This window comes from Nicotiana tabacum, chromosome 24, assembly GCF_000715075.1.
Source record: "Nicotiana tabacum cultivar K326 chromosome 24, ASM71507v2, whole genome shotgun sequence".
Taxonomy (NCBI): Eukaryota; Viridiplantae; Streptophyta; class Magnoliopsida; order Solanales; family Solanaceae; genus Nicotiana; species Nicotiana tabacum.
Genome location: NC_134103.1, coordinates 52609909 through 52621476, shown reverse-complemented (window position 1 = coordinate 52621476; position 11568 = coordinate 52609909).

Sequence of the window (11568 nt, the reverse complement as noted above, 5' to 3'; positions counted from 1 at the left end):
TATTTTCATATAGTGCTTTTAACATGTTTAATTCTTTTTCTAGTGCTATAATTTTTATGTTTTTTATTTCTTCTAATTGTTGTATTTCTTTGTTTGCTTGGTTCTTAATAATTTCAATTTCTTTTTTCTTATCGATTTCTTCATTTTCTTTACTTATTCTAGTCATAGCTGTCAAGCTATCTTCTAATCTTGCTGTTTCTTTTTCTATCATTAGGTATAATTGGTCTCCTATTTTTTTTATATCTTCTGCCTAAATTTGAAAAAATTATTTTTATTTTCAATCCATCTTGGTTTTCATAAGTTTTTTCGTCTACAGCAAATTCTTTTTTGTTCATTTTTAATCTATAGCTCTGATACCATTTTTACGGTCCCTTCTATTTCTATTTGATTTCATTTTTTATTTAGTCAAATGTAAAGGCTTTTTCATAAAATTCTCTTTGTAGTGGGATTAGTCTAATTATTTCTGATATACATTCTAATGTATATTCTATATATTCTATATCTTGGGTTCTTTGGTATTCTTCTATATTATTTTTTACTAGATTTATCAGTAAATTTATATTATCGGTAGTTTGTTGCCAATATTGTAGATATGTATGATTCATTATGTGTTATCAAAATATAGATCTAATTCATATAAGTCTGTTTCTAGTATAATTAATTCTGTCCAATTTTGATTCATTAGTTCTGTTATTTCAGCTTTAAGTAATTTCTCATAGATTATTCTTCTTACATCATTATCGATATTTCTTAGTATATACAGTATAAGTATTTTATAATTAAGATCATCATCTATTAAATAAGTGTTCATTTTATCATATGATTTGCTAAACATATTCCTTTTAATCTCTATGTCTATTATCCTTATTCATCATATTATAATAAGTTATTTTAATCATCTTTTCTGGTCACTACCATGATTTTTTGCTTCAATCAGTTACCCTAACAGCGCTTCAACTTTTGTTTACTCCCCTAAATGGCCTCTCTGCCTACCGGTTTCAACCTTAGGATGCATAGTCTGGGCTTACCTACTCTTAGCATATTTTCATGGCAAACTTACTCAAGATGATTTCTATAACAGTACTATTATATGATGGATAATTATAATTTACATGTAAGAGATTATCAGGAATATATCAATTTAGCTACTCATGATTATAGTGTGACATACCTGTTTTTGTAAGTTCTTGATATCTTCTTGTTGATCCATAGCTTTCATATCTTCTTGTTTATCCATAGCTTTCCTGTATTTTATCTTTGAATATATTAGAGAGAAGAGAGGAGAGAAGAGAGAGATTTGGATGCCAAGTTGCAGCCTGTTTTTTATTGATAATTGAAAGGCTTATTTAAAGATTACAAAAGTGACTCTTACTGTTCATGAACGACCTTTACTGTTCATGAGACTGACTCTTACTATTCATGAACGACCTTTACTGTTCATGAGACTGACTCTTACTATTCATGAACGACCTTTACTGTTCATGAGACTGACTCTTACTTTTGTAAAGTAAAGAACTATTTACTTTACGACTCTTTTACAAAAAATAAAATAACATTAAAAGAAAAGAAAAGAAAAGAAAAGAATCTAATAATTCTTTTACTTTATCTTGTCTGCCATAGCTTTTGTCGTCTTTTGTCGTCTTCTTCTTCAGTAATCTTCTTCTTGATTATTCCAGTTGTACGTCTGGAATAATGTTATCTTCTCCTTTGCATTTTGAGCATATATGGTCTGGATATTTGTGACTGATTAGTTTGCAATATCTTATTAATAATTCTGGAGAAATGAAATTCGTTCTTATAGCTCTTGTGGTTGTAGGTTGTTCTGGCTTCAAAAGACTTAAGACCCATTGTCTTAATTCTTCCATATCTGCTTCTCGTATCTCTCTGCAATTTGAATATATCATTGTTTGTTCTCTTGAATAATAACTCCAAATTGCATTCTGATTTAGGTAGTTGTTTGCCAGTTCATTTAGTATAGTAGATATTCCAATAATCCTTTTATTTGCATAAAAGTCTGGAATATTTATTTTTTCTATCTCTTCTTGTTCTTCTATTCTTTCTGGTATGAGCATTTCTCTTGTAAGTCCGATCTTGATAACTTGTATGATAGGTTTTATTTCTTCATATAATATCTCTGCTGTAGCTGAATAAAATCGTATATAGAATAACGTTCCTTTAGTTATTCTTCTGTATTGCATAAATGCTCTGTGTAATTCCGGTATTGTAGCTATCTCCTGTCCTGTTTGTGTGTATACAGTATCTAGTAATCCATAATTGTAGCAAGTAGCTACTAGTTTTGCATTTATATTTGGTAGGACTATTAGTTTATTGTATCCTGTTAAATAATGGGTAATATAATCTTCATTTTGGTTTTGGGTAGTTTGGGATCTTGGGTTTTTGTTTAGGAAGTTTTGTATTTTGTATATGTTGTCTATGTATGTACGGGTTATATGGTTGTATGTCTTTTTGGTTTGGTTCAGACTTTCTTTGTAGGTGTTTGTTTGTGGTGGTAGGAATATTTCGTTCTGGGTATTTTGGATATTTTTCTGTGTGAATGGTTTTGAAAATAGATTGTTCATATTTATATTTGTGTATTTGGGTTTAATTTCTTCCTTCTTCTTTGCAGATGTACTGCTAGCTGTGCTGCTTCCTGCAACTGCATTTAACAAACTGTTATGAGTTTTTAGGTGTTTCTCAACGTCACCTTCTAGCTCTGGAGTTTTAGAGACTTCCGATCGTCTTATCTCCGCATTTTTTGAGTCATGCTGCTGACTATTAGCTGTTTTCTTTATCATCTGTATCTCTTCATCCATACTTTCCACTTTCTTACAAAGTGTAGTCATGGCTAAGAATAGATTTTCCATTGTATTATCTGGTTCAGTTTGGGTAGCTTTGTCTTGACAAGTAATCTGCAACAACATTCTTGTTAGTAGTAATTATTTCAATTGTAAATGTAAAGTTTAATATATTTAATACCAGTCTTCGTATTTCTTTTGTTGTAACTGAATCTTGTACTTTTCTGGTTATCCACCATTTTACTTGGGTATTATCTGTTCTTACAATAAATCTGTTGTAAACTATATATGGTTCAAATGCTAATAAATATTTATATAATGCAAATAATTCTTTTCTATTTATTTCCCATCTTTCTTGTGGTTCAGTATAAGATCCTGAATAATATCTGCAATGATGTTCTATTTTTTCTTTATCATATTTATATTTAAGAACTCCTCCATAACTATGATTACTCGAATCTGTTTCTACAATATAAATAAATTTCTTATTTTCATCTGGGAAATATAATTTTGGTAGTTTCTTACACAATATTTTGATCTTCCTTATTTGTTCCTTATCTTTTTCATCGAATCCATATTCTACATCCTTTTTTAGTTTTTTCTGTAAAGGTTTTAGGTTTTCTGCTAATTTAGGTATATATTCTCTTACTTGGTTTACTAATCCTAAAAATGATTGTAATTTCTTTTTTGTATCTATGTTTTCATCAAGATTGATTATTTTTTGTACTATGTGTGTTTGCATTTTTATTCCATTTTTATCTATTTGTATTCCTAAAAATTCTATCTGATTCTTCATAATTTCTGCTTTGGTTTTGCTTAAGCTTATACCAGAGTTTTCTATAATATGTATGAATTTTTCTAATAATTTTATATGTTCATCTTGTGTTCTTGAATATAGTAATATATCATCTATATATACTATACAATTCTCTAGTTGGTTAAAATAATTATCCATAAAATGTTGGTATCTTCCTGGTGCATTTTTATATCCAAATGGTAAAACATTCCATTCATAAAATCCTTGTGGTACTGTAAATGCTGTTAGTTTTTTAGATTCATCTTCTAGTTTTAGATGGTAAAATCCTGATTTACAGTCAAATTTGCTAAAGTAATTATATCCTTGGATTTGTCTTATTTTTAATATCTTATTAGGTATTGGGTAATTATATGTTTTAGTTTTTGCATTTAAATTTTGGTAATCTATAACCATTCTACTTTTTCCTCTTTTTTGTTCACTATGTTTATTTACTATAAATGCTGGACTTGTATGCTTACTATTACTTTCTTGTATATAATTGTTATCTAATAGTTCTTTTATATGCATTTTAAATTCTGCTAAATCATCAAAGTTATATTTTAAGGGTTTTTGTGTTATTATACTATTTTCTTCTATTAATTCTATTTTTATTTTTGTCTTATGTTTATTCCATCCTTTTAGAGGGTTATCATTATATAATTTTTCTAATTCATTCTGGATTATTTTTACTTTGTCTATTGTGAATATAATAATTTCTAATTGAGTAGTTGTATTTTTACTTATATTTTCTAATTTTTGTGTGATTTTTTCATTTCCTCATATCCATTCTGTAATTTTTCGTTGTTTATTATTTACTCGTTTTGCTCCTACTTTATTTTTACATGGTGTGGTAAACCACCAGTGTGTTCTTGTTATTATGTGTGGGTATAATTTGTCTAAAAATGGCATTCCTAGTAACATATCTTTCGTAGTGAATTCAAAGTTATATATTTCTTCTATAGTTAATATTTTATCCCATATTTGTATTTTTACATTTTTGGCTTTGTAGTTAATCATACTACCTTCATTATTAAATCCTGTTACTACCATAGGTATTTTTAATTTTTCCCATTTATCTGTTGGTAAACAATTATATTTACATATATTAGCTTCTGCTCCTGTATCTATCATTGGTGTATAGTATCTATTATAATATCCTTCTACTATGACTTTTGCGAGTATATATATTTTCATTCTTCTGTTCTTTTTATTATTATTTTCTTATCTTTATATGTTATTGTTAATTGCTTATCTCCTAGGCTGTATGGTTTTACTTTTTCTAACCATTTTATTCCTAGTGTAATATTTTCATTTTCATTTTCTTGATATATTTTAAATTGTATTATTAGAGGTATTCCTCCAATAATTATTTCTTTTTCTGTTATTTCTTCATTTATTATTAATACTTTAGGTAATTCAGGGCATAATTGTTCACTAGTTATTATTTCAGTTTCTGTTACTAATTCTCTTGTGATATAGTTTTCTTCTTGTCCTGTATTTATTAATATATGATATTTTCTTTGTTCCATGATTCCAGTTATATAGTAGTGGTATGTATTTATTTTTTCTTTTGTGTTTTTTATTAAATTTTTTGGGATTATATATTTTCTTCTTGATGTACTTATTCTTGATGATGTTGGTGTTTCATAAGTTAATTGATTTGGTATACTTGATGTACTTAATCTTTCTTTTACTATTTCTAAATCTTCTTCCATGTCAATTTCTTTATAACTATATTTATTATTGTCAATAACTGTTACTATTCTTTCAAACGGGTTTTCTATTTTGATTTTATTAATTTTATTTTTTGCTGCTATTTTATGTTTTGTTGTTAAGACGTATAGATTTTTACATCTAGCTGTAAATATTTTACTTCCAGGTGTTAATTCTATTCCTGACATTTTTCAGTATAGTACTAATGATTTATCTATATTCTTATCGTTTATTGCTATTGAATAGTTGACACTTATTATGAATTTGAATTTTTGATATATGAGATTTCCTTTTATTGCACTTATTATGCTTTTTTCTATAGGTTGAATTATTCTATGATCTGCTAAATATATTTCTATAGGGGTATCTATTCCTTCCCTGAAACATGCTTTTATTAGTATTTCAGTTCCTCCTAGGTGTACATATTTAATTGGGTTTTTTGCCTTTATATCTTGTATTTCTTTATTTATTATTCTTTTGTTTATTATTGGTAATTTGGCTTTTCCTTTTGTATATTTACAGTCAATTATATGTTCTTTTTGACTAACCACGTAATATTCTTCTTTTTATCTTTTGAACCAATTTTTTATTGTAGGTACTTCAAATATTTTTTCGACACTGAGGTCTAATTCTTTTCCTTTTATTTGTTCAAATATATTATTATCAAATATAATTTTTTGTTCTGAGGATTCTTCATCTTTATATTCTTCTCGTGTTATTACTTCTATTTCTTTTTCAGTCATTAGGTTTCATCATCTTCTTTAGTTATTTCATCTTCTATATCTGATATTTCATATACACTATCTTCACTATCTAGTTCATAATCTACATATTCCACCTGCATATATTCTTCATCATTAATTATGATTTCAGTTATTTATTTTTTCTTTAAGTTCCTAGGTGCTTTACAGTCTTTAGCTATATGTCTTAATTTTCCACAGTTATAACAAGTACATTCTGTTAGTTTCTTTTTTGGTCTAAATGGTCTCTTAGCCTGATAATTTTTTACATAATATCTTTTTCTTGGTTTTTTATTTTTATATTTTGACTTATATTTATTATATTTCTTTGTTTTCCATTTTTTATTATTATAATATCAAGAAGATATCAAGAACTTACAAAAACAGGTATGTCACACTATAATCATGAGTAGCTAAATTGATATATTCCTGATAATCTCTTACATGTAAATTATAATTATCCATCATATAATAGTACTGTTATAGAAATCATCTTGAGTAAGTTTGCCATGAAAATATGCTAAGAGTTAACCATTATTGTAGAAATTTTAAACCGGTAGGCAGGAAAGCCGTTTAGGGGAGTAAACAAAGTTGAAGCGCTGTTAGGGTAACTGATTGAAGCAAAAAATCATGGTAGTGACCAGAAAAGATGATTAAAATAACTTATTATAATATGATGAATAAGGATAATAGACATAGAGATTAAAAGGAATATGTTTAGCAAATCATATGATAAAATGAACACTTATTTAATAGATGATGATCTTAATTATAAAATACTTATACTGTATATACTAAGAAATATCGATAATGATGTAAGAAGAATAATCTATGAGAAATTACTTAAAGCTGAAATAACAGAACTAATGAATCAAAATTGGACAGAATTAATTATACCAGAAACAGACTTATATGAATTAGATCTATATTTTGATAACACATAATGAATCATACATATCTACAATATTGGCAACAAACTACCGATAATATAAATTTACTGATAAATCTAGTAAAAAATAATATAGAAGAATACCAAAGAACCCAAGATATAGAATATATAGAATATACATTAGAATGTATATCAGAAATAATTAGACTAATCCCACTACAAAGAGAATTTTATGAAAAAGCCTGTACATTTGACTAAATAAAAAATGAAATCAAATAGAAATAGAAGGGACCGTAACCAACTAGAGAATTGTATAGTATATATAGATGATATATTACTATATTCAAGAACACAAGATGAACATATAAAATTATTAGAAAAATTCATGCATATTATAGAAAACTCTGGTATAAGCTTAAGCAAAACCAAAGCAGAAATTATGAAGAATCAGATAGAATTTTTAGGAATACAAATAGATAAAAATGGAATAAAAATGCAAACACACATAGTACAAAAAATAATCAATCTTGATGAAAACATAGATACAAAAAAGAAATTACAATCATTTTTAGGATTAGTAAACCAAGTAAGAGAATATATACCTAAATTAGCAGAAAACCTAAAACCTTTACAGAAAAAACTAAAGAAGGATGTAGAATATGGGTTCGATGAAAAAGATAAGGAACAAATAAGGAAGATCAAAATATTGTGTAAGAAACTACCAAAATTATACTTCCCAGATGAAAATAAGAAATTTATTTATATTGTAGAAACAGATTCGAGTAATCATAGTTATGGAGGAGTTCTTAAATATAAATATGATAAAGAAAAAATAGAACATCATTGCAGATATTATTCAGGATCTTATACTGAACCACAAGAAAGATGGGAAATAAATAGAAAAGAATTATTTGCATTATATAAATGTTTATTAGCATTTGAACCATATATAGTTTACAACAGATTTATTGTAAGAACAGATAATACCCAAGTAAAATGGTGGATAACCAGAAAAGTACAAGATTCAGTTACAACAAAAGAAATACGAAGACCGGTTTCAACCATAGGATGCATAGTCTGGGCTTACCTACTCTTAGCATATTTTCATGGCAAACTTACTCAAGATGATTTCTATAACAGTACTATTATATGATGGATAATTATAATTTACATGTAAGAGATTATCAGGAATATATCAATTTAGCTACTCATGATTATAGTGTGACATACCTGTTTTTGTAAGTTCTTGATATCTTCTTGTTGATCCATAGCTTTCATATCTTCTTGTTTATCCATAGCTTTCCTGTATTTTATCTTTGAATATATTAGAGAGAAGAGAGGAGAGAAGAGAGAGATTTGGATGCCAAGTTGCAGCCTGTTTTTTATTGATAATTGAAAGGCTTATTTAAAGATTACAAAAGTGACTCTTACTGTTCATGAACGACCTTTACTGTTCATGAGATTGACTCTTACTATTTATGAACGACCTTTACTGTTCATGAGACTGACTCTTACTATTCATGAACGACCTTTACTGTTTATGAGACTGACTCTTACTTTTGTAAAGTAAAGAACTATTTACTTTACGACTCTTTTACAAAAAATAAAATAACATTAAAAGAAAAGAAAAGAAAAGAAAAGAATCTAATAATTCTTTTACTTTATCTTGTCTGCCATAGCTTTTGTCGTCTTTTGTCATCTTCTTCTTCAGTAATCTTCTTCTTGATTATTCCAGTTGTACGTCTGGAACAATGTTATCTTCTCCTTTGCATTTTGAGCATATATGGTCTGGATATTTGTGACTGATTAGTTTGCAATATCTTGTTAATAATTCTGGAGAAATGAAATTCGTTCTTATAGCTCTTGTGGTTGTAGGTTGTTCTGGCTTCAAAAGACTTAAGACCCATTGTCTTAATTCTTCCATATCTGCTTCTCGTATCTCTCTGCAATTTGAATATATCATTGTTTGTTCTCTTGAATAATAACTCTAAATTGCATTCTGGTTTAGGTAGTTGTTTGCCAGTTCATTTAGTATAGTAGATATTCCAATAATCCTTTTATTTGCATAAAAGTCTGGAATATTTATTTTTTCTATCTCTTCTTGTTCTTCTATTCTTTCTGGTATGAGCATTTCTCTTGTAAGTCCGATCTTGATAACTTGTATGATAGGTTTTATTTCTTCATATAATATCTCTGCTGTAGCTGAATAAAATCGTATATAGAATAACGTTCCTTTAGTTATTCTTCTGTATTGCATAAATGCTCTGTGTAATTCCGGTATTGTAGCTATCTCCTGTCCTGTTTGTGTGTGTACAGTATCTAGTAATCCATAATTATAGCAAGTAGCTACTAGTTTTGCATTTGTATTTGGTAGGGCTATTAGTTTATTGTATCCTGTTAAATAATGGGTAATATAATCTTTATTTTGGTTTTGGGTAGTTTGGGATCTTGGGTTTTTGTTTAGGAAGTTTTGTATTTTGTATATGTTGTCTATGTATGTACGGGTTATATGGTTGTATGTCTTTTTGGTTTGGTTCAGACTTTCTTTGTAGGTGTTTGTTTGTGGTGGTAGGAATATTTCGTTCTGGGTATTTTGGATATTTTTCTGTGTGAATGGTTTTGAAAATAGATTGTTCATATTTATATTTGTGTATTTGGGTTTAATTTCTTCCTTCTTCTTTGCAGATGTACTGCTAGCTGTGCTGCTTCCTGCAACTGTATTTAGCAAACTATTATGAGTTTTTAGGTGTTTCTCAACGTCACCTTCTAGCTCTGGAGTTTTAGAGACTTCCGATCGTCTTATCTCCGCATTTTTTGAGTCATGCTGCTGACTATTAGCTGTTTTCTTTATCATCTGTATCTCTTCATCCATACTTTCCACTTTCTTACAAAGTGTAGTCATGGCTAAGAATAGATTTTCCATTGTATTATCTGGTTCAGTTTGGGTAGCTTTGTCTTGACAAGTAATCTGCAACAACATTCTTGTTAGTAGTAATTATTTTAATTGTAAATGTAAAGTTTAATATATTTAATACCAGTCTTCGTATTTCTTTTGTTGTAACTGAATCTTGTACTTTTCTGGTTATCCACCATTTTACTTGGGTATTATCTGTTCTTACAATAAATCTGTTGTAAACTATATATGGTTCAAATGCTAATAAACATTTATATAATGCAAATAATTCTTTTCTATTTATTTCCCATCTTTCTTGTGGTTCAGTATAAGATCCTGAATAATATCTGCAATGATGTTCTATTTTTTCTTTATTATATTTATATTTAAGAACTCCTCCATAACTATGATTACTCGAATCTGTTTCTACAATATAAATAAATTTCTTATTTTCATCTGGGAAGTATAATTTTGGTAGTTTCTTACACAATATTTTGATCTTCCTTATTTGTTCCTTATCTTTTTCATCGAACCCATATTCTACATCCTTTTTTAGTTTTTTCTGTAAAGGTTTTAAGTTTTCTGCTAATTTAGGTATATATTCTCTTACTTGGTTTACTAATCCTAAAAATGATTGTAATTTCTTTTTTGTATCTATGTTTTCATCAAGATTGATTATTTTTTGTACTATGTGTGTTTGCATTTTTATTCCATTTTTATCTATTTGTATTCCTAAAAATTCTATCTGATTCTTCATAATTTCTGCTTTGATTTTGCTTAAGCTTATACCAGAGTTTTCTATAATATGTATGAATTTTTCTAATAATTTTATATGTTCATCTTGTGTTCTTGAATATAGTAATATATCATCTATATATACTATACAATTCTCTAGTTGGTTAAAATAATTATCCATAAAATGTTGGTATCTTCCTGGTGCATTTTTATATCCAAATGGTAAAACATTTCATTCATAAAATCCTTGTGGTACTGTAAATGCTGTTAGATTTTTAGATTCATCTTCTAGTTTTAGATGGTAAAATCCTGATTTACAGTCAAATTTGCTAAAGTAATTATATCCTTGGATTTGTCTTATTTTTAATATCTTATTAGGTATTGGGTAATTATATGTTTTAGTTTTTGCATTTAAATTTCGGTAATCTATAACCATTCTACTTTTTCCTCTTTTTTGTTCACTATGTTTATTTACTATAAATGCTGGACTTGTATGTTTACTATTACTTTCTTGTATATAATTGTTATCTAATAGTTCTTTTATATGCATTTTAAATTCTGCTAAATCATCAAAGTTATATTTTAAGGGTTTTTGTGTTATTATACTATTTTCTTCTATTAATTCTATTTTTATTTTTGTCTTATGTTTATTCCATCCTTTTAGAGGGTTATCATTATATAATTTTTCTAATTCATTCTGGATTATTTTTACTTTGTCTATTGTGAATATAATAATTTCTAATTGAGTAGTTGTATTTTTACTTATATTTTCTAATTTTTGTGTGATTTTTTCATTTCCTCGTATCCATTCTGTAGTTTTTCGTTGTTTATTATTTACTCGTTTTGCTCCTACTTTATTTTTACATGGTGTGGTAAACCACCAGTGTGTTCTTGTTATTATGTGTGGGTATAATTTGTCTAAAAATGGCATTCCTAGTAACATATCTTTCGTAGTGAATTCAAAGTTATATATTTCTTCTATAGTTAATATTTTATCCCATATTTGT